This window comes from Vicia villosa, unplaced genomic scaffold, assembly GCF_029867415.1.
Source record: "Vicia villosa cultivar HV-30 ecotype Madison, WI unplaced genomic scaffold, Vvil1.0 ctg.001616F_1_1, whole genome shotgun sequence".
NCBI classification, from domain to species: Eukaryota; Viridiplantae; Streptophyta; class Magnoliopsida; order Fabales; family Fabaceae; genus Vicia; species Vicia villosa.
The window spans coordinates 90,571-118,120 of NW_026705674.1; the positions used below are offsets into that span (position 1 = coordinate 90,571).

The 27,550-nt window shown below is 36.6% G+C and overlaps 1 pseudogene; it reads left to right on the forward strand.

Moving 5' to 3' along the window:
- LOC131635999 (uncharacterized) overlaps window positions 1–25,871 on the forward strand; it is a 47,042-nt pseudogene extending 21,171 nt beyond the window's left edge.
- Window positions 25,872–27,550: the final 1,679 nt, after the last annotated feature.

A 27,550-nucleotide genomic window follows, 5' to 3' on the forward strand; every position in this document is an offset into this window, starting at 1 on the left:
CTTTGGCCTTTCTCCAAACTGTAGCCTTCCTTCTTTCAAAGCTTTTTGCACCAAATCCCTGAAAAGGACACATTGAGAAGTTTTATGACCCAAGAAATTATGAAATTTACAAAATCCTCTTTTTTTCTTTTGTTCAAGAGGAGGATTTTTAAGTCCTGGGGGTACTATGATTTACCCATCAGAAACCAACACATCAAATATTTCATCACATTTTGTTATATCAAATGAATACGTTTTACTAGAAAATTTTTCATTTTTACTTTCAATCAGATTTTTATCTTTTGAGGGCTTGAGCAATTTACAGATATATGGTGGCCCTGGCTTTAATTCAGCCACGATGACCTCTCCCTCTTCGTATTCACTATCTCTATTAGAGTCGAACTCACTTGTATTAACATAAGCTATCTTTTCTTTCTTATGATATTTACTAACTCTGGCTTTTTCAGCTTTTAGCCTTTCGACCTGGCGTACTCTATCTACCAGTTGTGCCATATCTCTCAAATGCTGGGTGTCTAATTTCTTCCTTATGGCATAATCTAACCCACCTGCAGCCATTTCGACTAACTCATGTTCAGGAATTTGTGTGAAACATCTAGCTTTCAGTAATCTAAAACGGTTTAGATAGTCATCGACTGGTTCTGTACCCTTTCGCCTAACTCCAGCTAATTCTTTCAAACTAATTTTCGACTGTCCCATATAAAATTGTTCATGGAACAATCGTTCTAATTGGTTCCATGAGAACAAAGATTGGGGAGATAAGGTCGTGAACCAAGTAAATACATTTTTTGTAAAAGAACTTGGAAAATACTTCATCTTTAGATTTTCATTGTTTGCTATTTCTCCAGCCTCTGTCTGGAACCTAGCAATATGTTCGACCGTCGACTCGCCAGTATCACCAGCAAATTTGGTGAATTTTGGGACTTTCCACCCCCTAGGAAACTCTGTTTGCCTTACGTATTCTGACAACGGGGAAACGAAATTTGGTCTATGCAAACCTACATTTATTCCATTCTGAACTAAAATCTGTTCGACTACATTAGAGATATTATTGTGTCCAACATTGACATCTTGCTGGATGTTCCTAAGAACCTGGTCAGCATCTTGATGCATTTGTACTATTCTAGGGACCTCTTGCTCAATTTGATCTCCTTGTCTTATAGGTTCGACCCCTCTCACATTTGACCCTTGAGTAGTCGAAAGGTTTGGTTGTGGGGGCGCTCCAAAGAAATCTGCAATTCTGGCCATCTGTCCAGCCAATATTTCATAACTTTGACTCGTGTTATTTATCATGGGAGTAAAAACAGTTCCCATTTGATGAGTCAGAGCGTTTACCATTTCATGATTGCTTTCGTCAATTTGTTGTCGAATTGACAACATTGACGTAGTACTTAGAGATGGCAAAGCCTGATTATTGTATCCTATGCCTATAGGTCGACCCCCTAGATTTGATGTGCTTGTAGCCATCATGCTGTCAGAATATAATGAAGGATTTGTGTGCAAACCTTGCATCATAGACGTGGGCATTCCAAACTGAGGGTTAAAACCTGGTGGAGGCATCATTCCATGAAACGGCGGTCATAATGGATTAAACGGTGACTGTACATTCGTTGGTGATGATACCAATATTGCTACCGTCGATCCACCAGTATTTGTGGTTCTAACTGGGGATGAATTTGCGGCATTTTGTGGTGTTGTTCCGGTCAGAACAACCCCTTGATTTCCAAAAAGATCAGAATCATTTGTATTAACTTCAGCCATGTTAGTTAATTTCCGACCACTTCTTAATATCATACATAACTATTATACTAACAAATATAAAACAAACAGCAATTGACGTGTCCCACCAGGTGTGCCAATTTGTTTACCCAGAAAAATGGTAAACAAGCGCTAGTTTCCTTTTTAAAGGTTACTTTTGCGGAATCAACTAGAATACTCCAGGACTAATTGCTTTATTTTGTTATATTATGTGTATCTGGTTTGTACTGAATGCAACAGTGACTTTAAAGAAAAAGTAAACACTGAAATTAAAGGCTTTAAAGTAAATAAAAGCAATAAAAGAGCAGTAAATGTGCACTGAAAGATGAAATATAACGTAAAATGATTGCATTAATTAAACTGGTACGCATACGTACATTCCAAAGTTGCACTCTTTACTCATTTTTGCATAGAGATTTGAGTTTACTTGTGTTTATGTAGAAAATGCGGACCCCTCTACTGTTCCTATGGAACTTGCTTAAATAGTAAAGATAAAATAACTACTAATAACGGTTGAGTGATGATCAGTCAACACGTGTCTTCGACATGCAAGATCTTCAACTGTGAGACCTCCACGCGTCTCTTGTAACTGCTGAAAACCGTCTCCTTTTAAATTCTAATACCTCTCGACTTCCACTTCAGTTTCTGCAGCAAAATTCTTAAGTCTTCGCATACTTTTGGTCGAACGCTGAAGCCTCTGATAATCTTTCTAGTCGAACAGCTTCGACTACTAAGCATTACTTAGTCGAACCACTTCGACCCAAATGGCAATGTAATTATTTAATTGAGGCCCAATTACCAATTTAGGGCCTTTTTACCAAATTGAGGCCCAATTACCAATTTTGAGCCCCAGTTGCCCATTTATTGGTAAGTCGAAGTTATGGGGTAACACCTGTGCATTCTATTTTAAGAGAATCACTCGGTACACCTTTCAACAAAGGTTTCAACCACAAGCGTTCATCCGCACACATCAAAGAAGTGTTGGAGATATCAATTAAAAGCCAATGATGGTTCATCAATCATTAAGCGAGGCAGTCAATATCTTTGAAAAAGAAAAAAATGAAAAAACTTATATACAAAGAAAAGCCTGCTAAGTCAAAAATCAAAAGATGACTTAGGCAAAAATCAAGGCATCCCGCTGACTGTAAGCTCAAAATAGACAGTTCAGGCAAAAGTTAGGGATATCAAAAAAATGAAAAAAAGAGAAGTCAATAAATTCCTGAACAACACAATGTTGTGACTACCAAAAGGAAGAAGTGACTGTCATCTCAAAATTTCTCTTTGCTTGTGAGCCATTATCCTTATCAAAGGTGCAAATCCAAAAAGTCTCTTGGAACCTGAATGCATAAGTTGAATTAGCTGAGCTTAGGACTGAAGATCATCACGAAGGGGATGGGTACAATCAAATTTTGAGCCTTTATCCTTTGTTTCTTAAACCGTGAACCAAGCCACGTTACAACCCTTGAAAGTCCTAATTGAAGCATGGTTAGTTCGAAAGCATACTGTCACCAAAAAGGTATCCCGACTCCTTTAGGTTTACCAAAAATGCTGAGTTGATATTTCATTTTTACAAACGTCACGCTGTTACTAATATCATGTCTTTACAAATATCGCACTTTTACATCTCTTGTTTTAATGTTTTTTAAAAACTCGAGATAGACGTATGCATTGCATCTCATGAATTCATTATTAAACATATTTTGCTACATAATTTCAAATGTTAGCATCAGGAAGAATTTGCACATGGTATGGCTAATGACTCAAAGTTATCCCGACCAACACAGATTACTCCAAGAAGCAATGTCTCCTACGTATACAAGGGGCATGGCACGTTTTGCCTAATCAATCTGGGGCAATTAAGTCAAGAAGCGAAGGATCTCTCAAATGCCAAAAAGTCAAAGGCGTACATCCCAAGTGGGTTTCATATTATTTCTCGATCAATCCGGGGCAATCAAGTCAAGATTCCAAGAATCTTTCAAACGCCAAACAATTGAAGGCATACATCCCAAGTGGGTTTCAAACTATTTCCTGATCCATCTGGGACAATCAAGTCAAGATTCCGAGAATCCCTCAAGGATGCCAAAACAATCAGGGGCATCATCCTAAGTTTATGATTACTAGGGGCATGTCACCCATAGTGCACATCTTATAAAGTCCTCGCGAGACAAATCTTTCCAAAGTCCCTACTACCAGGGGCAAATCTATGCAAGTTCAGTTAGACATCTTGATCAATACTCAGTGGTGTGTCCTAATCAAATCCAGGAATGGTAGTTACTATAATACTGGGGGCAACTTTCAAGACGCCCATGTCTCCCCATAGAGCCTGTTTCACAAGATCATATCCCCGCAGAGTAATCATCTTCAAACATACTCGTCCCGACAAAGACATGACTCCCCAACAGAGTTTACACCTTCAACGTTACCGGTTCTCCAACACTTTGCTCTTCTCCAACATGGTGTATTAATATCTCTAATCCCCAATCAGGGTACATCAAGTTACTGATCGTCCCGAAGCAGAAATCATAAATCCCCAGCTGAGCATCTTCAAGATAAGATCAAACATCAAAACTACAATGACATGGAGATCCACCTTCTCAATCAAGATGTGTCAAATAGCATAAATCATAGTCATACGTCATAAATCATAAACATGTTCATACAATTGCATACATGTTCATACATAATACATAATGCATCGCGACAAATGCGTACATAACATGCAAGGTTCTCATTTATTTTGAGAATCCCGTCACATAAACACATTACATGCATCATGACATGGCATAAAAAACTAACCTTACTTTTTTTCAGGTTACTGCTGCAGTCAAATAAACAACTTCAAAACCTTCTGATCTAAGTCGATACCTTGGACGGTTCCTTAATGATCTACCTTTGGATCTAAGTCGATACCTTGGACGGTTCCTTAATGATCTACCTTCGGATCTAAGTCGATACCTTGGACGGTTCCTTAATGATCTACCTTTGGATCTAAGTCGATACCTTGGACGGTTCCTTAATGATCTACCTTCGAATCTAAGTCGATACCTCAGACGGTTCCTTAAATGATCTATCTTCAGATTTAAAGTCGATACCTCAGACGGTTCCTTAAACAATCTACCCTCAGATTTAAAGTCGATACCTCAGACGGTTCCTTAAACAATCTACCCTCAGATTTAAGTCGATGCCTTGGAAGGTTCCTTAAACAATCTACCTTCAAATTTAAGTCGATACCTCAGACGGTTCCTTAAACAATCAACCATTTCCTAAGATCTAATTCAGTTACTACGAACGGTACTGACACGACAAGAGATCTAATTCTATCATCACGAACAGTGTAGACACAATCAATGACCAACTAAGTCTAATTCAGCTACTACGAACGGTACTGACACGACAAAAGATCTAATTCGGTTACTACGAACGGTACTGACACGGTCAACTCTCAGAGATCTAATTCTATCATCACGAACGATGTAGACACGATTATCTCCCCAAGATCTAATTCGGTTACTACGAACGGTGCTGACACGATCAAATCTCAGAGATCTAATTCCATCATCGCGAACGGTGTGGACACGATCAACTTCTTCTAAAGTCTAATTCGGTTACCACGAACGGTGCTGACAAGACAAGAGATCTAATTCTATTATCACGAACGGTATAGACGCGATCATATCTCCAAGATCTAATTCAGGTATTACGAACGGTACTGACACGATCAAACTCTCAAAGATCTAATTCATTTACTACGAACAGTAATGACACAATCAACACTCAAACAACTACTTCTCAAACACTTCAAATGCATGACCTACTGGATGGCATCTTCAAGCCCATCTCCGACAAAAGTCCCTTCATCAGCAGCTAGGGCAAATTCTTGGGTATTCTAGTGTTCAATCATCTTCCACCTTTAGATTCCGAATGGTATACAAACCATTCTATATCCTCAGGTTTAAGAAAATTGAACTGGGGCAGCTGTCATACCCCAAAATTTGCCCATACTATTTCTCTTATACAAAGTCAAATCAATACGCAAAGCTCCAAGACACACTCTCCTATGCAAAGCTCAGAAACTAGGGTTTGGTTTACCCAAAGGAAAATCAGTGAATCAATGGCCCCAAGGCATCTCATATGGCTCAATATGTCTCACATCATCGCTATGACAAGTTTCAAGTCCTGATTCAAAAGATTGCTCACTCAATGACCCAAACAATCAATAATCGACTGACTGACCTAAAAGTCAAACTGTGGTCAAAATAAAGTCAAAACTCCTGATTTTTTGTCAAGATCCTCATATTGAAGTATCATTCACCATTTGATCAAGAATTGATCATAGTTCATCAAGGAAAGATCAAAAATCAACAAAACAAAAAGTTTCTAAATTAGGGTTTTCTAGAAGAAAGTCAACTGAACTTTGACCAGCCATAACTTTCACATGGAACATCAGAAATTTCCCATCCAAAGCTCATTTTGAAGTAAATTGAATTCTTTACAACTTTGTCTCTCACATGCCAAGTCCAAAAATGCACCATTTGAGAGATAGGAGCCAATACATTACATGTCCTTCTAGGAGCTCGCAAAAAGCAGTTTTTTGTCAGGAGCCATATCTTCAAGATAAAACCTCCATATGGAAAATATGTTCCAAAGTGGCTTGTAGAAGACATCTTGGGCTTTCCAAAAAGTTCTAGATCATCTCCATACGATAAAAATTGAATGAGTTATGGCTCGTACAAGTTGATCGATTCTCAAGAAAAGTGTGAAACCCTAATTGCTTATTTTTGTGTTTTTGATTCAATGGGCCTGGGTTTTGGATCCTAAACATGTTTGTGACATAAAAAGGAACCTATAATTTTGTCTTCATATTTTTATGACCTTTAGTTAATTTATTTGGATTTTTATTTATTATAAAGCTAAATAAATTAAGTAAAATTATAGAAATAATAAAGATAAATTGTATGGATCCAATTTTAATCATCTAATGGCCCAAATACTCATACAATAAGATCCAAATTCGTTCCATCACACTTAGGGAGGGGTATTGACCAAATTTAGAAGGAATTACATAATATTTTCTTCAAAATTCCAAGTCACCTAAGAAGATAAGGTCCAAGCCCAATGTTTCACCTAAAGTTCCAATATATATACTCAATCGTTCAGAATGCATGGGGACACGTTTTGCAGCCATGGAAACAAGGGTTTCAAAGCCTCCATAAAGTTCAAAAATTAGGGCACATGATATTGATGGTTGCAGCCGTTATCAAGTCAGAGGGACCATCCTAATCATCTCCCAAGGCGTCAAAAAGGAGGTAGAGGTCGTGAGACTTGGTTGAAACAACATGGAACGTGTACCTCACGTTGTTTTTATATTCATGTATGAATAACTTTCGTTTTCGCGTTTATCTCTCGTTTTAATAAGAACTAACGGTGCTAATGTGTTACTGAGTTTGGTTAGGGTAGGATGAATGCATCACATGAGAGTTTGGGAGCCAATAACGTAAGGCACCATGGTTAGGGCACAAGGTTATGTATTTTCGTATTCATGCTTATAGGGCGATTCAAGCCCAGAAAACTACCCCTTTGTGGCCGTAAAGAGGTGAGTAATAAATCTGGGCGCGTTGGTGATTGTCTAGAACGTTGCTTGTATGTGTTTCAGATTCGCAGGTTCAAAGAAGACGAACTCCAAGCAAAATCCGCAGGAAACTTCGTGGCAATTTCCGCAAGAAAAGTCGCAAGTACGAGTGAAGAAGATAATGAACAGTGTTCGTTGAAGGGCTGACCATGCGTGGCGCTGTCTCATTTGATGATCAGTTGTTCCATTCTCTCTCTCCTCCCACAATTGGCTCGTCGTCGCATTAGTGGGATCCGCGCTGGATCGTTTGACTTCTTTCTATTGACTCTTTTCTTTATATTTATTTTATTCCGATTGCATTTTTTACAATAAAAATCTTCAGCCCAGCTGGTAACGTAATAACTCAAACATAGTGGCAGGGGTTCGAACCTCTCCGACGCCACTTATTTTGGCAATTATTCAACCACGGATCATGTACGCACGGTCAACCAGGACTCATGATGCGCCCTCGTCTCCTTGCCCTTGGATCTCATCAGAGCCAAATCCGAAGGTTACAGCGGGCAGTCCCATGGTGTAGCCTCAAGGGAGCGTCACACTCAATCCCCAGCGCCCAGGTTTCTTCTATTTCTATTTTTTTTATTATTTATTTTGCTTTATTCCTTTGTTTGTTTTTTTTCTTTTTTTAGGAAAACTAATTACATATCTATTTTATAAATAAAATAAAAACCATTTATAATAAAAACAAATTTATTAACTTAGGTTAGTTAGAATAATATAATTAGGTTTATCTTTAGATTTAATTTGAATTTAGATTAGGATAGTTAGATAATATTTGATTTAGGTTAATTTTTAGGCTAACTAATTTTTTATTAATTTTTAGGTATAATTTAAATTAGTGTTTTTAGGTTTTTTCCTCTAACCTTAAAAACTATAGATAACTAAGGGAAAGAAACCTGTAGGGTAGGTTTGTCTCAATAATGTAAGAGTTGTCTAACTACAGGCTTAGGCTTTCCCCATAAGGCTTTTAACCCTGATTTTTCTAAACAAACTTATTCACGAACTTCTCTTCTCATCTCCCATTCTAATGTATGTCGCATGTTTTTTTAATTATTTATTTAAATCATTTTCCTTTTATTTAATTCTGCCTTCATTTTAATTTTCCTTTTTAATTATGCCATTTACCTATTTCTTTATTTAATTTCTATTATTTAAATATTAGAAGGTGTATAGGTTGCACATTTTTTGGATGTAATAGTAATTAGGCCTCTATTTTTCCGCACTTTACTTTCTCGCAATTCCCCCGGGTTTTATCTTGTATCCCCCATCCCATAAAATGTAATAGCATAGAACATTTACTTTCCGCAATTTATTTTTTGTATGATATTACTTGCGTGGTTAGTAAAATAGGGAGTGACAACTAATAATTAAACGTAGTTCATAACAATACAAGATAAATATTCAAACTGAACCCACATGCTTGCTGCATACACTCACCTTTAGGGTACCTCTCTTGTTGCCTGTTGCCTTCAATTTCGATCAAATAGTCAAGTCCCTCGGATGTAGGGATACCTTAGCATATGCTGCCTACAAATTCAAATCATCATAGTCCCTCCGATAAAAGATCATAGTCCCTTCGAGTTGCCTACGATAAATATGATCTCGTCCCTCGATTAAATGGTGATAGTCCCTTCGATTGCTAAGGTATCCTTATTGTTGCTTAAATGACTATTATATCCTTCCCTCAGACTACCTGCCCTCTTCATGGTAGGGATAGTCTTGTGGCGAACGATTATCCACGACGACCCTTCGATAACCCGCACATCCAATTGAAAGACTTCCTGCCCTCTTATGGTATGGATAGATCCTTTCACCCGAAAAGCTAAAAGAACGTTTTTTCAAACTTAGGGTAGGTGCTCGTGATTGCTTGCTCTATTCAAATTCAAAATTCAAAATCTTTTCCTACTTCTTTTCAAAGAATATTTTCAAAAAGACTATGCTTATTTACAAGCTAAAGTTCTTTTTCAAAATCTTTTTAAACATTTCAAATAAACAAAGTGAGCTAAGCAATTAAGAGCCCATGAATACCCATGGATGCAAAGGGTGCCTTACACCTTCCCTTTGTATAACCTACCCCCCGAACTCAAAATCTTTCAAAGGTCTTTCCTGTTCTTTTTGCCTTTCCGATATTTGGATAAAATAAAAGTCGGTGGCGACTCTTGCTATCTGCACATTTCAAATAAAGTCAGTTTACCGTATTACAGGGGACACCGAATCTGGAGAATATGTTGTTCTTGAGGAAATTCACCACCACCTTGGCATCATTTGTAGGAAGAGCAACTGCTTCAACCCATTTAGAGACGTAGTCCACCGCTACAAGGATGTAGTTCTTCCCATATGATGGTGGAAAAGGTCCCATGAAATCAATACCCCACACATCAAACAACTCCACTTCAAGTATACCCTTCTGAGGCATCTGATTTCTTTTTGAAATATTCCCCGTTCTCTGACACCTGTCGCATTCTTTCACAATGCTTTGAGCGTCTTTGAATAATGTGGGCCAATATAAACCCGATTGTAAGACCTTTGTAGCCGTTCTATCACCACTGAAATGTCCGCCATAGTCTGAGTCATGGCATGCTTTTAGCACATCTCGTTGTTCCTCCTCGGGCACACATCTTCTAATCAAACCATCGAGACCCTTTTTGTATAAGAAAGGATCATCCCACAAGTAGAACCTGCAATCATATAAAAAAAATTTCTACGGTTATAGTTAAAATCATCAGGGATAATACCACCTACCAAATAGTTCGAATAGTCGGCGAACCAAGGTACACCAATAACAGCGAGGATATGTTCATCTGCAAACTCATCCTTTATTAGGCACGTGGCTTCTGTCTCTTCAATAGGTGACATTCTAGACAAGTGATCGGCCATAGTGTTCTCAGACCCTTTCTTGTCACAAATTTCTACATCAAACTCTTGAAGGAGTAAGATCCACCTTAGCAGTCTTGGCTTAGAGTCCTGTTTAGCAAAAAGATACTTCAAGGCAGCATGGTCAGTATAAACAATGACTCTAGAACCCAACAAATATTGCCTGAATTTATCAAAGGCATAAACGACCGCTAACAACTCCTTTTCAGTAGTTGCATAGTTCATCTGTGCAGGGTTCAACACATGACAAGCGTAGTAAATAACATGTAACAATTTTTCTCTACGTTGTCCCGAAACCGCCCCCACTGCAATATCACTTGCATCACACATGATCTCAAAAGGTAGAGACCAATCTGGGGCTACAACAATTGGTGCCGACACTAATTTTTGCTTTAGTGTATCAAATGCTACGGCACATTCTTTGTCAAAAATAAAAGCTTTGTCCTTAACTAAAAGTGTAGTTAAAGGTTTTGCTATTTTTTAGAAGTCTCTTATGAACCTACGATAAAACCCGCATGCCCTAAGAAACTTCGGATACGTTTTTCATTCAGGGGAGGAGGCAATTTTGCAATGACTTCTATCTTGGCTTGATCAACTTCTATCCCCTTATGAGAAATTTTGTGGCCCAAGACTATACCTTCATGCACCATGAAGTGACACTTCTCCCAATTGAGGATTAAGTTGGTCTGTTGGCATCTTTCTAAAACAAGAGCAAGGTTAGTTAAACAATTATCAAAAGACTTACCAAAAACCGAGAAATCATCCATGAATACTTCCATATGCTTCTCAAGCATATTGGAAAAAATAGACTGCATGCATCTTTGAAATGTGGTCGGGGCATTACATAACCCGAATGGCATTCTTCTATAAGCAAAAATACCAAAAGGGCATGTAAATGCAGTCTTCTCTTGGTCTTCAGGTGCAACAGCTATCTGATTGTACCCCGAGTAGCCATCGAGGAAACAATAATAGTCATGACCCGCTAACCTTTCTAACATCTGGTCGATGAAAGGCAACGGGAAGTGGTCTTTTCTTGTTGCCAGATTTAGTCTTCGGTAGTCAATACAGACTCTCCACCCTGTAACTGTCCTTGTGGGAATCAACTCATTCTTAACAACGGTAGTTCCACCTTTCTTTGGAACCACATGAACTGGACTCACCCATGAACTGTCAGATATTGGGTAGATCATCCCTGCGTCCAAAAGTTTTACCACCTCCTTTCTAACCACTTCCTTCATCGCTGGACAACTGGTTTGTGATCATCCTCCATGAGGATTTTGTGCATGCAAATTGTTGGACTTATTCCTTTCAACTCTTTAATGGACCATCCAAGAGCGCTTTTATGCTTTTTAAGCACTTTGACAAGTTTATCTTCTTGAAGGAACTCAAGGTGAGAACTTATGATGGCCGGGCATTTACTCTCAGTGTCTAAAAAGACATATTTGAGGTTCTCCGGTAATTGTTTTAGTTCAGCCCCCTTTTTTGGTTCATCTTTTCTTTCCTCCACTAATGGTTGCCTTAGCTCCTCCCATCGGTTTTGGCGAGGATTTTGACAAATGATGTTTTTTCCATCATGGCTAGAACTTCACTATCTTTTTCATCAACTGCCTCCTCTTCTCCAAAGATTGATAAGCTCAAAACTCTCTCCAACGGTAATTGTTGTGTTGTCAAAGAATTTCCTTCATCACAAATTTGATCAATTACCTCAATGTGTTGACTTGTGGCAATGTCATCTTTGTACTTCATGGTGTTTCGCACATCAATCTTTAATTCCTTATCATAAACTTTCAAGGTCATTGTACCTTCCTCTATGTCGATCAAACATCTCCCGGTCTCTAAAAATGGTCTCCCCAAAATGATTGGTATCTCTTCATCTTCGGGCATCTCTAGAATAACAAAATCTACAGGGAAAACGAACTTGTCGATTTTCACCAACACATCTTCTACCACTCCGTACGGTCTTTTCACTGATTGGTCGGCAAACTGAAGTGTCATTCGTGTATCTTGTACTTTACCTATCCCCAATTTTGTAGATGGATAATGGCATAAGACTTACACTTGCTCCCAAATCAATAAGAGCTTTCTTGAAAGACCTATCACCAATGGTGCATGGAATAGTCACTGAACCTCGATCTTTCTTTTTAACCGGAATCTTCATGCCCTGCAAAATAGCACTATAAGTTTCAGTTAGAATAATCAGATCACTCTCAATGGTCCACTTCTTTGAGATAATATCTTTCAAGAACTTTGCATAGGTTGGCATTTGCTCAAGTGCCTCTAAGAAGGGAATGTTCAGTTCAAGCTTCTTGAACATCTCTAAGAACTTCTCAAAATTCTTCTCATGTTGTTCTTTCTTCTTATTTCTTGTGGGGAAAGGGAGTTTAACCGTCGGTTTAGGTGTAACCACTTTTTCTTTTACCACCCTTTCATCCCCCTTGACCACTTGACTTACAACCTCGTTCTCTTTAATCTCTACATCCACTTCAATCAACATATCTTCTTCGTCAGAATTCTTCTCAGGTTTTTCATTGGATTTATTGCTTCTGGTAATCACAGCGTTCACATGATTGTTGTCTCTGGGATTTGTAACCGTGGCACTGGGTAGAGCCCCATGTGGTTGAGTGTTGGTCATTTGTTGTGCAATCTGACTCATTTGAATTTCCAGATTTTTGATTGATGCTCCTGTGTTCCTCAGATTGCTCCTTGTTTCTTCTTGGAATTGAGAATTTTGAGCTGCCATTTTTTCAATAGCGATCTCCCAATCTGCTTTCTTCGGTACCTGTTGTTGAAATTGTTGAGGCGCTTGAGATTGGAACTGTTACGGGTGGTGTTGAAATTGTTGTTGGTAAGGAAGTTGTTGTTGAGGAGGTCTATATTGTTGTGACTGAGCTGGAGATTGAAATTGGGTTGGTCCTTGCTTTTGAACGTTTCCTTGTTGGTCCTTCCATGCGAAATTAGGATGATTTTTCCAACCTGGATTATATGTATTGGCATATGGATTATTTTGCCTCAACATATGAATCTGCTCCACCTGTTCTTGCGTTGCCACACAATGCATCGCAAAATGCGGTCCACTACATATTTCACAAACAACTGAGGCGATTGGCTCAACTTGTGCTAGTTTCTATTCACTAATATTCATCTTCTTCAATCTTCTTTCTACTTCAGCCGCGACTTGTTCTTCCATTTTAATTACCTGATCAGCAAGCTTCAAATCAATTTTACCTCCCGGTTGGCTCATTGCACGGTCATATAACTCAATGTGCTCATTAGCGGCAATAGCTTCTATGATTCTCTTGATACCAGTGGCTGTTGAAAAATTTGTTGAGCCACCGACAGCAGTATCAATAAGCTGTTTTGTCTTAAGTCGGAGACCATTAACAAAAATCTGCAGTTGCTCGGTTGGGTCCATGTTATGAGTAGGACATGCAACCAAACACCTCTTGAACCTTTTATATGCATCTCTCAGCGATTCCCCTTCTTTCTGCTTAAAATTTACGATATCATATCTTTTTCGAATGAAGACTGGAGCAGGGAAATACTCATTCTAGAAGGCGGTTTCCATCTGTTGCCATGTTGTGATGCTTCCAGCTGGAAGTGAGTAAAACCATTCTTCCGCATCTTCGGATAAAGTAAATGGCAACATCACAAGTCTCTTGGCTTCTTCAGAATGGCCTTCTATTTTTAATGATGTTGTTGTGGTGAGGAATCTCTGTAAATGCTTATTTGCATCTTCATTTATTCTTCCAGCAAAAGGCTTAGTTTCTAACTGACGGATAGTGAAAGGATGTAGTTGGAAGTGTGCCACGTTAACCGGTTGATTTACTATGGTCATTCTTCCCAGCAGTGCATTATCCCTTCCATAATCACCTAAAAGTTTCTCTGGAGGAGGTGGATCAGCTGCCATAGTTTCAGGCTCAGAATCTGACTGCTCGGACTGAATAGATATTACTTCTTCGTCTTCTGATTCTGAAAATATAGGTGATTCTTCTTTTGATGCTAGTCTTTTCCGCTTAATTTCTCGGAGTCGTGCTCGCAATAATCTTTCGGGTTCTGCGTCAAAAAGAAGTTCAGCTGAGGCCTTTCCTCACATACAAGATTAGACAGTTATTAGTTGGGAGTGAACAATAAAAATAAATAAGTAAATAAATATCAAATTTTTGCAAAAGAAATAAAATTTTAACTGACTGAAAAATAACTTATATTTTGGCAATCCCCGGCAACGGCGCCAAAAACTTGATCGGAAAAATAGCAAGTGTACTATCTTCACCGATGTAGTAATAATGAGTTTTACCCCAAGTATCGATCACGAGGATTACGTGGGAAATACAAGTTTTTGTAACTAGTCAATTAAACAAAATAGCATAGGAGTGTTTCTTTTATTATAATGAAATAAGTAACTTAAAATAAATAAGCTGAAATTAAAATGGACATTTGTGTATAAATTTAGAGTAATGCCAAGGTAGGTGTATGATTTTCCTTATAATGACTCTGTAAAAAGATCTCTTCAACAAGTTCATGAGATGCAACTATTTGTTCTTAAGGGTGTTTTCCTAAGTCCTTAGTGTCGCCCTCGGTTTTTTACCGTACCTCTCGTGGAGAGATACACGAACTGACTCTTCTCTTTCTGCTTTTGTGTTTTTGAAAATCAGAGAGTCGCCACCGACTTTTATTTTATCCAATTAAGGAAAGGTTTATAAAAGAAACAGAAAAAAGACCTTTAAGAAATTCTGGGTAAGGGGGTAGGTTATACAAAGGGAAGGTGTTAGCACCCTTTGTATCCATGGTTATCCATGGGCTCTTAATTTGCTTAGCTCACTTGTTTTGAATCACTTTTCTCTTGCCTTGAAATGCTTGTATGTGGTTTCAAATACCTTTGTAAATTGACTTTGTAATGATCCTTGTGCGGATGTATACAAAGTGTTTTATCTTTCAAAAGATGTTTTGAAAAAAAGAACGTTAACTTCGTAATGATCCTTGTTGGATATATACCAAGTATTGTCTTTTTTTGAAAGTTTTATTTTGAAAAACAATGATATATGAGACATTTGTTTGTTTTGATTTGAGCAAGCAATTAGGAGGTCTACCCTAAGTTATAAGGTCTTTTCCTATTTCCTTTAGAAAATTCTCCTTTTACCGGATGTAAACGAAAGTTCGATTTTGCATTTGAAACAATAGAATTTGATTTTGATTTTGAAAAGAGTAAAAGAGGGATTACCCTAAGAGGTGCAGGTGTGATTTGTGTTTTGATTCAGATATTTTATCTTTGAAGTTAGTGACCTAACGCTTCAATTTTTTATCTTTGACATACACGCAGTTTTATATGTACAGAAATTAAAATGTGGAAACGTAAAATGCGGAAAGTAAATCTACGCTATTACATCGATTGTGCGGGAAATGTAAACTATGCTATTTACATGAATTTGACAACCTATACACTTGATATAGGAATTTAAATTGCAAGAAAATAAAAGAAATATTTTTGGATTTTTTGATGATTGATTTTAATTAGAATTAATGCATGATTAATTTAATTAAAATGAGAAAAAAGGTAGAAATAAAATTTAAACCTAAAAATTAAGTTTAAAATATGTTCAAAATGCTTGTCAATTAATTTTAAAACAAAACTATTTTTTTTGGAATTTTTGAAATTGATTTTGAAATTATTAAGTTAAATAATCATATAATTATAAAAATAATTACACAAATAATTAAAACTTAAAGAGAAAATTGTCCTAAATATGTACAAAATTAGCTTATAATATATAAACTATATTTAATATAAAGAACAATTTTTTTTTATTTTTTGATTAGTTAAAATAATTAAAAATAAAATATATAAATATATACTAGTTAATTATACAAAATATTTTAATATTTAAGAAAAAATAAAATATTTTATGTCAAAAAATAATAGATTATTTTAGAAACCTAAAAATATTTTTATTATATTTTTTTGATTTTTGAAACTATTTTAAATTAATTTTGTAAAGAAAATAAAATAAAATAGAAAATATATAAAATAATGATCATGTGTGGCAAACCCCTAGGGTCTATGGTGAACCTGCAGGTCAAAAAGCGTTAGATTAGATAATTAAAATGATATGATGGACAAAGATGCGTGGCACATGGCAACAGTCTAGTCAGCGAAGCACCGGATCCAATAATAAGACAAAACGCGCGCTTTTCAAACCGGCCAATCAGATGGTGCCACGCCTTCGTCTTCAACCTCCAGCCAATACTTTTAACAGCGTTTTTTGCCTAGAAGCGCTGTAATAGATGAAACTCATCCCTGCAAAATAGCGAATAGGGGTAAACAAGCATAAAAATTTTTCGCGACCTGTCCATGAAATCCATTTGAGGTCTCAAAAACTTGTTCTCCTGAAAAAAACAAGAAACCCTAGTTAGGGACTGTTTGTATAGGAGACAGTTAAGCGTACCTGATTTTTGTGCAGTGTTGAGTCTATGCTAATCATGTGATATTCATAAGACTTCTAGAACAAAAATCTTGGAATTTTGAAATGCAAAAGTTTGATTTGATTGATGGTACAAAACACGGAGAATTGCACTGTCAGCGGGTTTGACTGTCAACTGACTGTTCAGGTATTAATATAGCAGTTAAGGTGAAAATTCAACAGTTAAAGTTAATTTTCTTTTTTTTTGTTTTTTGTTATGTTAATGGTGAAAATTTATTTACATGACTTGTTAAAAAAACACAGACGTAATAAATAAATAATATATACTGTATGCGAGCAAAATTACCGATAATAACCCTGAAAAACATTTAATGCACAGAAAAATAAATATCTAACTGACAGAAAACACACAAAATATTGTCTTAATATTTAAACAACAGTACGACAGATAGTACGATATTTAATACTGACAGTACAAATATTACATACTGTAATGAACAGTACGATGAGTGAACGGTACGTTATTATTAAAAAATAAAAGATACGACAACTTTAAGAGTGACGATTAATAACCCATGCTACAAATAATAACATATAGATGATTGGGAGTGTAAACAACCCAGGTCCACATTTTTTAGGACTACGCAGACAGAAGAAGGACATGATTACCACCACGACAGTGATGACCATAAGAAAACACGTTTCCATCCGCTTCGCCATTTTGCCGGGGAAGAAGAGAGAATGAATATGAAGTAGAAATTTGAGAGATGAATTAGAATTTGATGTGAGATTTTATGGAAAAAATGAGAGGTATTTATAGAATGAAAAGAAAGATAGAGACGTTAGGGAATGAAGTGATTCCGTACAAAAGGAAAATTTGAGTGGAAGTAGGATTTGAAAGAAAGTGTATGATAGTGTTGGAAAAAAGATAGATGTATAGAATAAAGTTAGGATTTGATTTTTGAAAGAAAGAGATTTGAAAAGAAAGGAAAAGATTTTGAAAATAATGGAATATAGTACAAAAATTAGTGGGAAACAAAAATTAATAATAATTTACTTGTTACCAGTACAGTCTGAGTCCCCGGACTCTGCGCCTGCAAAAGATTTAATTCTATACCAATTGCGTCAGTACTATTTATCTATAAATAAATCTCAAATAAATAGCGTGTGTGAAGTAATAAACAGTACTTGGCGTTTGTGTAAGAATAAATTCAACAGCGAGCCAAAATATCGTATAAGAAAAAAATTCTAAAAACCAAGTATTCGTAAATCAGGATATTTATGGGATAAAAATCCAAGATTATATGAAACTCTTAATTTTTAGATAGAAGTCTTCTTGAAAAAAGATGCGGGAAAATTTTGGGGTATAACACTTAGTGAAAACCTTTTGGTTTGCAATCCTATTGCCTAAGTCCTTAGAAACAAAGGTTTGTGAACCAAAGATATAAATAATCAAGAATATTCAAATAACCTTACCGTATCCCTAGTCCTAGGTGATATCTCAGATTCAATTGTCTAAAAACCTTAACAATCATAGTCCTACGAATTGTAAACCGCAGATCGATCTTTGTTTGTCCAACAAAGAAAGCATAAAAACATTAGACAGTTAAATTGCAAAACATGAATACTTGATTAAAGAAATACGTAGATCATAGTCATTACAATTAAAATCAGGGACACCCCCTGGCATTGGGGGGTTTAGCCTCTCATAATATTCAAGAAACCAAAATCAAAAAGTTTAGACATTTACAAAGATTAGGAGAACTCTGATCTTCAATGGTGTCCACCGTTGAATCTCTTCGTCTTCCAAAACCTTGATAAAGCTATCTTGCCCTCTTCTGGAATTCTTTCGTACAATAAAAAGTCTCTTCTCCTTGTCTTTCAATCCTCTTTTAATCCCTCTAGGTTTTTAGATCTCAGCTGCAATACCCAAACTGCCCCTGGAAATTTAAAATTTGGAAAAACCAAAAATTCAGAAATTTTGTCCGCACAGCTGACACGGCCGTGTCACTTGACACGGGAAGACCGTGTCAGCTTCTGGTCTTAGGGGTACCACTCTTCAGGAGGCCTGACACGGCCGTGTCAGGTGACACGGTCAGACCGTGTCCGCCTCTCCCTCCTTGCTCCTTTTTGCTTCTTGCTTCCTTTTTGCACACCTCTTGGACATGCGATCTTCCATCAATCGGAAGCTAACCTAAAACCATTAACAAACAAGATCAAAAGCACCTAATTGACAGTGAGAACGGCACAAAAACAAATTTCAAACAAATAAACTTATAACTAGATAAATTAAAGAAAACATTGGAAAACAAACACAAAGTGTTACCAAACATGACGATCGTGTGTCGAATTCATGATGAAATTGAGTGTAAAATGGTGACCGATCAATTACCCTAATGCATTCTGATTCAAGCACGCCAAAATCCTCAAACTCCACCCTCCGCTTCGAACGCGAATGCAAATCGTTTCTCTTATTCTTGAAGTTCTTCCTAAAGGGCTAAACAGTTCAATGCATTCCTTTATCTTAGTTCAACTCAAAGAGCCTTTTCTTTATTCACTCAAGGTGGAATCTGAAGAAATTGTGTTTCCTTCGCTATGCGAAATGATTGGCATCCTCGCTGATAGGTTGCATCAGTTTGCTCTCGGCAGTTGGGAAGAGCTTCTTCAGTATGCTTGCAATTGCATTTCTGGAGAAGCGGAATCGAATATTGAGAAAGGGCTTTTATTGTTAACGGAGCTTTCAGGGAATGCTTTTAAAAATAGGGAGTTCTGGTTGAATCAAGGGAGGTTTGATCTCGTCTTTTCAAACATCTTGGAATTGATATACTCGATGGATCGGGAATTGAAGAAATTGGCATACAATGTAGCGAATTCGTTGATGGTACTGTCGAAAGGTCTTTGGAGAACAGAAATACGTGACATTCTCTTGCCGATTTTGTTGAGTATCATTGATGAACATGGGGAAGAAGAGGTTCCGGAGGATAGGGTTAAACGTTTGAAGGATTTAGTAACGCTGGAAGATGGTTATATTTTTTAGGGGAAACACGGTGAAGTGTTTTGGTGCATGATTAGAGTAGCAGAGATAGAAAATGTGAGCGAGGAACTGGTGCTTGTTGCAGTTAACGTTCTCAAGGAGCTTGATGCGGTGGATAAGAAAGAGATGGAAAATATGATTGGGAATCTTTCTCATGAGGAAATGAGGAGGGTACTTGCAGTTTCTTTATGTTGGTGATTTTAGTATCATCTATGTATTTTGGTAGTAATGTGATTTACTATAGGCCGATGCAATTATGCGTTAAGTTTGAAACGAGTTAGGGTAGTGCGGAGTGCACGCTCGTCAAGCCAAACGTGTAATTGAATACGAATAATTGAAATCGGGTTCCAAGGGGCGTAGCCCCTGACGGGGTGCAGGGCAGCGTCCCGTCGGGGTCCAAGGGGAAGAGCCTCTGGCGGGGTGCGGGGCAGCGCCCCGTCGGGGTACCCTTTCCCAACAGACATGACTGTTTTTTCTGAATAGGTGTGTCTTTTCGGTTTCTGTTATTGATCTCTTATATAAGGAGTCATTTGGCCTCGATTTTGGCACACGAAAATAATACTTCCTCTCTACATTCCTGATATGTTCTTGTTGGTGGTATTCTAGAGGTGGTATGTTATAAATTATAGTGTTACAGAATTCTGCAGAGGAAAACTGGTTTTTGACACTTTTTTCACTATACTTCCACTGGTGGAAGATATGCTTTGAATATGCTATTTTACTGAATTCACCACCAACTGATATATCTTTCTTAACATTACAAAGCCTTTATATAGGCTTGAATCAAAACTGACATAGAAGACAATAAGATGATAATTAAGATGAGGACTCTTTGGTTCTCTCAATCTTAATGATACAATTCTAACATAACTCTAAATAAAGACAGTAATTATATTATGATGGTTACAACTCTTTTGCACTTCTTTCATAATGCTTACTCATAGTGGTGGTTACAACACATTAATTTTAACACTCCCCCTTAATGTGTTGCTCTTTAACTCCCATTGCTTCTCTAAGTTGCTGAAATCTCCCTCTTGGTAGTGCTTTAGTAAAAATGTCTGCAAGCTGCTCTTCTGAATTGCAGAACACTAACTGCACATCACCATCTTCGATCACACTTCGAATGAAGTGGTGCTTTATATTAATATGTCTTGTTCGACTGTGGAAAACAGGATTCTTCGCCATGGCTATTGCTGATTTATTGTCACAGTGAAGCAGCAGACTTTCTTCTTGCTTTTCTCCGATATCTTCAAGTATTCTTCTCAACCACAATGATTGTTGTGTAGCCAAACCAGCTGCCATATATTCTGCTTCAGCTGAAGATTGCGCTACCGTGTCTTGTTTCTTCGAACACCAAGAAATTACTCCTGAACCCAGGCTGAACACATAACCAGAAGTGCTTTTCATGTCATCAACACTTCCAGCCCAATCACTGTCACAATAGCCTTTAATTTCGAGTTTAAAACTTTTTCCAAACCTGATTCCATGCTCCATGGTTCCCATGACATACCTTAGAACTCTTTTTGCTGCTCTAAGGTGCAAGTGACTCGGTTTACTCATGAACCTTGAGAGTAAACTAGCAGCAAACATTAAATCAGGTCGTGTAGCTGTTAGATAAAACAAGCTTCCAACCAAACTTCTATACATGCTTGCATCTACTAATCTTCCACCATCTTCCTTCTTTAATTTTTCATTCACCACTAAAGGAATGTCAACAGGTTTGCAGTCTTTCATTCCAAACTTTTTCAAAATATTTTCAGCATATCTCCTTTGACAAATAAAAACTCCATATTCATCTTGGTAAACCTCAATACCAAGAAAATGATGCAGCAAGCCAAGATCACTCATCTCATATTTTTTCATCATTTCTATTTTAAAATTTTCAACCATTTTCTTGTTGTTACCCGTATACACCAAATCATCAACATAAAGGGCAACAAGAAGGATATCATCTTTACCTTGATGTTTCACATACAAGGTATGCTCACTTGGACTTCTTTGAAATCCTTGTTGAATGAAGTAGCTGTCAATTTCACTATACCATGTTCTAGGTGCTTGTTTCAACCCATAGAGAGCTTTCTTCAACTTGTAAACTTTTTCTTCTTGGCCTTTAGTCACAAAGCCTTGAGGTTGCTGCACATATACCTCTTCTTTTAATTCTCCATTCAGGAAAGCTGACTTCACATCAAGTTGGTAAAAGTTCCACCCTTTTCGAGCTGCTAATGCAATAACTGTTCGTACAGTATCCAATCTTGCAACTGGGGCAAAAGTTTCACAATAGTCAATTCCAGGCTGTTGTGCATAGCCTTTTACTACCAATCTAGCCTTGGCTCTTTGAATTGACCCATCTGGATTATGCTTCAATTTGTACACCCACTTTACTCCAATAGCTTCTTTCTCATTTGGCTTTTCAACTAGCTGCCATGTTTTGTTTTTCTCAATGGCATTTATCTCTTCTTGCATCGCATTCCTCCAAACATCATCTTTGATTGCTTCATCAAAATTTTCTGGTTCCACAACACAATAGTTGCATCTTGCATAAATATCACTCAAATCCTTCAATTTTATTGGAGTTGAGCTGGGAGATGATGAACTTGAACTTGGAGAGGATGAGGAACTTGGTGTACATGGAGCCGGTTGCTCATTCTCAGCTGCTGAATTTTGTTGTTGTAATATGATTGCAGGGACTGTTTTCTCCTTCATTCTGTCTTCTTCCCAATTCCAAGAAGCATTCTCATCAAATACAACATCCCGGCTAATGATCACCTTGTTTGTCTTCAAGTTGTAAAGTCTATAGCCCTTCGACATGGAACTATAGCCAATAAAGACACATCTTTCACTTGTTTCTTCCAGCTTTGTCCTCTTTTGTTTAGGAATTTGAGCATAGCAAACACATCCAAAAAATTTAAGATGGTTCACCGACGGTGTTCTCCCACTCCAAGCTTCAAATGGAGTTTTTTTCCACACCGCCTTTGTTGGACACCTGTTCATCAAATACACAGCAGTGTTAACGGCCTCGGGCCAAAAGGTTTTAGGTAAACCTTTCTCAAGTAGCATAGATTTCGCCATCTCCATCACAGTTTGGTTCTTTCTTTCAGATACACCATTTTGCTGAGGTGTATAGCCAACGGTGAACTGTCTTTCAACACCTTCATCTTCACAAAATTTGTGAAATTCATTTGAGGTGTACTCCTTCCCTCGATCACTTCTCAGCATTTTTATAAATCGGCCACTTTGTTTTTCAACTAATGCTTTAAACTTCTTAAAGATTACAAACGCTTCAGATTTTTGTCTCATGAAATATACCCAAGTCATGCGGGTAAAGTCGTCAATAAACAAGATAAAGTACCTGTTTTTGCCATGAGACAAAGTATTCATAGGACCACACACATCTGTGTGTACAAGTTCCACTCTGTTGGTGGTATTCTAGAGGTGGTATGTTATAAATTATAGTGTTACAGAATTCTGCAGAGGAAAACTGGTTTTTGACACTTTTTGCACTATACTTCCACTGGTGGAAGATATGCTTTAAAACTGGACACTTTTTTCACTATACTTCCACTGGTGGAAGATATGCTTTGAATATGCTATTTTACTGAATTCACCACCAACTGATATATCTTTCTTAACATTACAAAGCCTTTATATAGGCTTGAATCAAAACTGACATAGAAGACAATAAGATGATAATTAAGATGAGGACTCTTTGGTTCTCTCAATCTTAATGATACAATTCTAACATAACTCTAAATAAAGACAGTAATTATATTATGATGGTTACAACTCTTTTGCACTTCTTTCATAATGCTTACTCATAGTGGTGGTTACAACACATTAATTTTAACAGTTCTCTATTATTAGAAACAGATTGCTCTTCGAGAATAATCCCCACAAAGATTTCGTGAACCCATGCAAAAATAGGGTGAAATACTTTGTTCGAAAAGTGTAGGAACACGATTCTTCGAAGTTATCTAGAATTATCATACCGAATTTCTAACACTTTAAGCCTTTTGTTGTGTGTTGATGATGATGATGAACCTCTTTGGTATGACAATAAGGATTGTGATGACTGTGGGATGACAGATGCTTTCAACTATGGGGTCTTCTTGTTTGATTCACTCTCTTTAGATGGGGATGAAGGTGTGTCTGTTCCCACGGAAACTGAGACGATAACGATGCACTATGCATCTCATGTTGATTGGCGCCTCCGTCATGCAGCAATGCTTGCCTTTGGTTGGATCATAGAGAGAAACATCAATGTGGTATGTATATTTATTGAATGAGCTTTAAAGTCTCTTGTTTATAGAAAGAGCAATCATGTCATGTAATTTTTCTATGTCTGCTCTGTAGAACATTGTTTTGAGAAGAATCGTACTCTTTTCCCCTTCATTATTGTTATCATGCCATGCGAGCTAGGGTATATCGTGATTTGAATCAGGTCTGCAGTCGTATTGCGCTGTGATCCTTAATATCATGAAAATCGGAGACTTGCCATGTGCTGTCGGAACTAGGAAAACAATTATGTTGCGGCTGCAATTACAGTTGTGGGAGATGTAAAACCTAATCATGACATAGGTGTCATGATGTGTGGTTGCAACTGCAATTTTTTCTCTGCATAAATAGTGCCAAAAAATGATTTTTTGTTGATTTCATGCATATCATGTAAATTATGATGCTAACAATTTCATTCATATATGATTCTCTCTTCCCTTTTGCCACCACAGGACATAGTGCAGTACTTTGACCAAGTTGTGAATCTTGGTTTTTAAATCACTAGATGATCTGGACTCCCGAGTACTTTGCGCTACTATGCATGCAATTAAGTGTGTGACTGAATATAAGGAACTATTAATGAATGACCTGTATCACAAGAAGTTACTGGCTAAACTAGTTCCCTTCATTAGAAGTTACTCTTGTGCCCATGTACAGGTACAAAATATTAATGCCGCTTGCTGCTTGACCTCTGTTAGTACAGAATTGCTTATTTTTGCTGTTTTAATTTATATGCTTTGAAAGGTAAACAGTTAACCTAATGTGATTTGATATGTAATTGTTGCATGCAGATAACTTTTCGCCAAAATTATTACGATACAACAATGGAAGCACTGAAAGTCATTGTGTTTAATAAGTACAGTTTATCTAGACTGTTGGTCCTTGCCAAATATCTAGAATGCATGGTATATCTTGTAAGGAAAGTTGGGCGAGATATTGTGCTGTTCGGTCTGCTATAAACTTTCCCCCCCACATTAGCAAGGTTGGTTTGATAGATCTGAAGTTTGTGTCTACCTAAAACACAAACATGTGACTAATAAAACATGTATTTAAATGTTTAGGTTGTTACATTATTTGTGCGCTTTCTTGAACGTTCTAACTTTCAAATTCGTAAGACTGCTAATATAGATTTAAATTTTTCGAGTTCAGCTTAAAACCTTGAAATTTGTGATTAAGCCATTTTTGATAAACTAATTCACCTTCTGTTTCTAGGTCTTCCAAACCTGTTACTCTCACTTAAAGTAGGAGACACAAATAATGACATTAAAAGTTATCGGACTTTCTTCATTGTGCGATCTGTGGTTGACTTGTTGAAGAAGGTATTTGGTTATCCTTCTAACGTCTTATTTTGTTAGTTTATGCATCGAGTTATTTCTTGTCATTTCAAAACATATGCAGGAAACTGATAGGGTTGTTACTACAATAATATTGAGGTCACTCGTCAAATGCATTCAGGTACAATACAATTCTGCTAAATAATAATATATATTGGTAATATGTCCGGAATATCATATTTTTTTATATAGTGACACGTGTTCATTACGCCGGTATTTGAAATTTTGAATAGGTATCATGACAGATATAATATTCAGCCTCCAGTTTTGCTTTAAAGGAAAATTATCCTTGTTCCAAGCCAGTATTTTCAAAATTGTCCATAACTTTGATTCTTTACTCATTTGTGTAAGAAACATGATTATTAATTTTTTGGTAATGATTATTAATTTTTGGGTAATGATTATTAACTTTGATTTATTTGATAATGTACTTTCTTGTATGTGTAATGTATACTTTCTTATAGATCTTATCTGGACCTGACAGTCTGGGAACTGAAGAAGCTATCAGTTTGATGATTGACTTTATAGAACAACATGGTGGAATGAAAATTGAAATATGAGGGTGGAAGACTTTTTGTTTTCTAATTGAATTGTACAATAGATATAAGGCAGGAAGATTTCAATTTTCCAATGTGTAAAGGTAAAAAACGTTTGTAAATACAAATGTATATTATTATTTTTTTTCTTAAATACACTTTTCTCCTTCTATTTTTAAGTTTTTCAAATTTTAATATCCTTATTTTAAAATCCAGTTTTTAAGTTCCTAAACTTTACCTCACTTAAAATTTTCATGATACCTCTCCAATTTTATTTAAAATATGAAATTTTGATGGTCCCCTCCAATTTTACTAACATGTCAGTAATGATTGGGATGTGATTGAGTTATTTTATTATTTAACTAGTAAATTATTAATAATTAATACTTAAAGAAATATTACCAGCCTAGCCCTTTTGGTTTACACATTCACTTTTAAACTCAAACACATTGTTTGGATTAGCTTTATAAACATTGATTATTTTTCATTAAATTAAATGACGTGGGACATAATAACAACACTACTTCATCATTCTTCTCCATCCACACAACAACATCATTTTCTTTAACAACATCATCTTCATCAACAACATGGTTAATGATGCAATGGAAGTGGAAAACATGGTTACAGTTTATTTTTTCATTTCATCATACCTGTTGAGATTGGTTGAAAATATACATGTTGATATTCTTTTTGGTGGAGTATGATTGTCGGTGAAGACAATGGATGTGTATGTATTATTTTCAATTAAGGTGGAGAATGTTAAGTTGGTTGAAAATATACATGTTTGAAGAAGTCTCACATCGCTTAGTTTTGTGAATGAAGAGGGAGTCCAAGGCTATATATAGGATTGAAAGTTCTTCTAAGTCCCACATCGCTTAGTTTAGTTATGGAAGTGGGAATCCAAGTCTATATAAACGATTCAAGTTTTTTTTTACAAGATGCATCAGTCAAAAGCACTTTGTGTGGGTGTATTAGGGACCTGGGGTTATTTGAGGGTATATTATGTCGTGTTTTTTTCTCCGGTTTTGGAGTTTCCACGTTAATCTCTTGTGTTGTTATTTTGTTCTTCCACATCAAAAAATGAAGGGCAGTGAGAAAATTTATGGAAGAACTGTTTTTTGACTTGTTGAAAGTTTAAGTCAAAGATGTGTTGCTACAATCAAGATTACACAAGGTTCAAGATTATGTCGGTGGTTGAAGAGCTTCCTACCAACAAGGAAGTTACACCATAAATTTTCAAACTAGTTTTCGGCATGTGAAATTTTTTGGAGTGGTTTAGCTTCAAGTGAAATTTATTCTTTATGATAAAGTATATGATTGTCGGTGATGACAATGTGAAATTCTTGGAGTGGTTTAGCTTCAAGTGAAATATATTTTTCATGAGAGAGGTTAAAACTATGATTGTCGGTGAAGACAATGTGAAAATTTTTAGAGTGGTGTAGCTTCAAGTAACTATACCTTTTATGGTGGAGTATGATTGTCGGTGAAGACACTGGAATTTGATGTATTATTTTCAATCAAGGTGTAGATTGTTGAGATTGGTTAAAAATATACATGTTGATACTTTTTTTGATGGAGTATGATTGTCGGTGAAGACAATGAAAACTTATGTATTATTTTCAATCAAGGCGGAGATTGTTGAGTTGATTGAAAATATACATGTTTGAAGAAGTCTCACATTGATTAGTTTTGTGAATGAA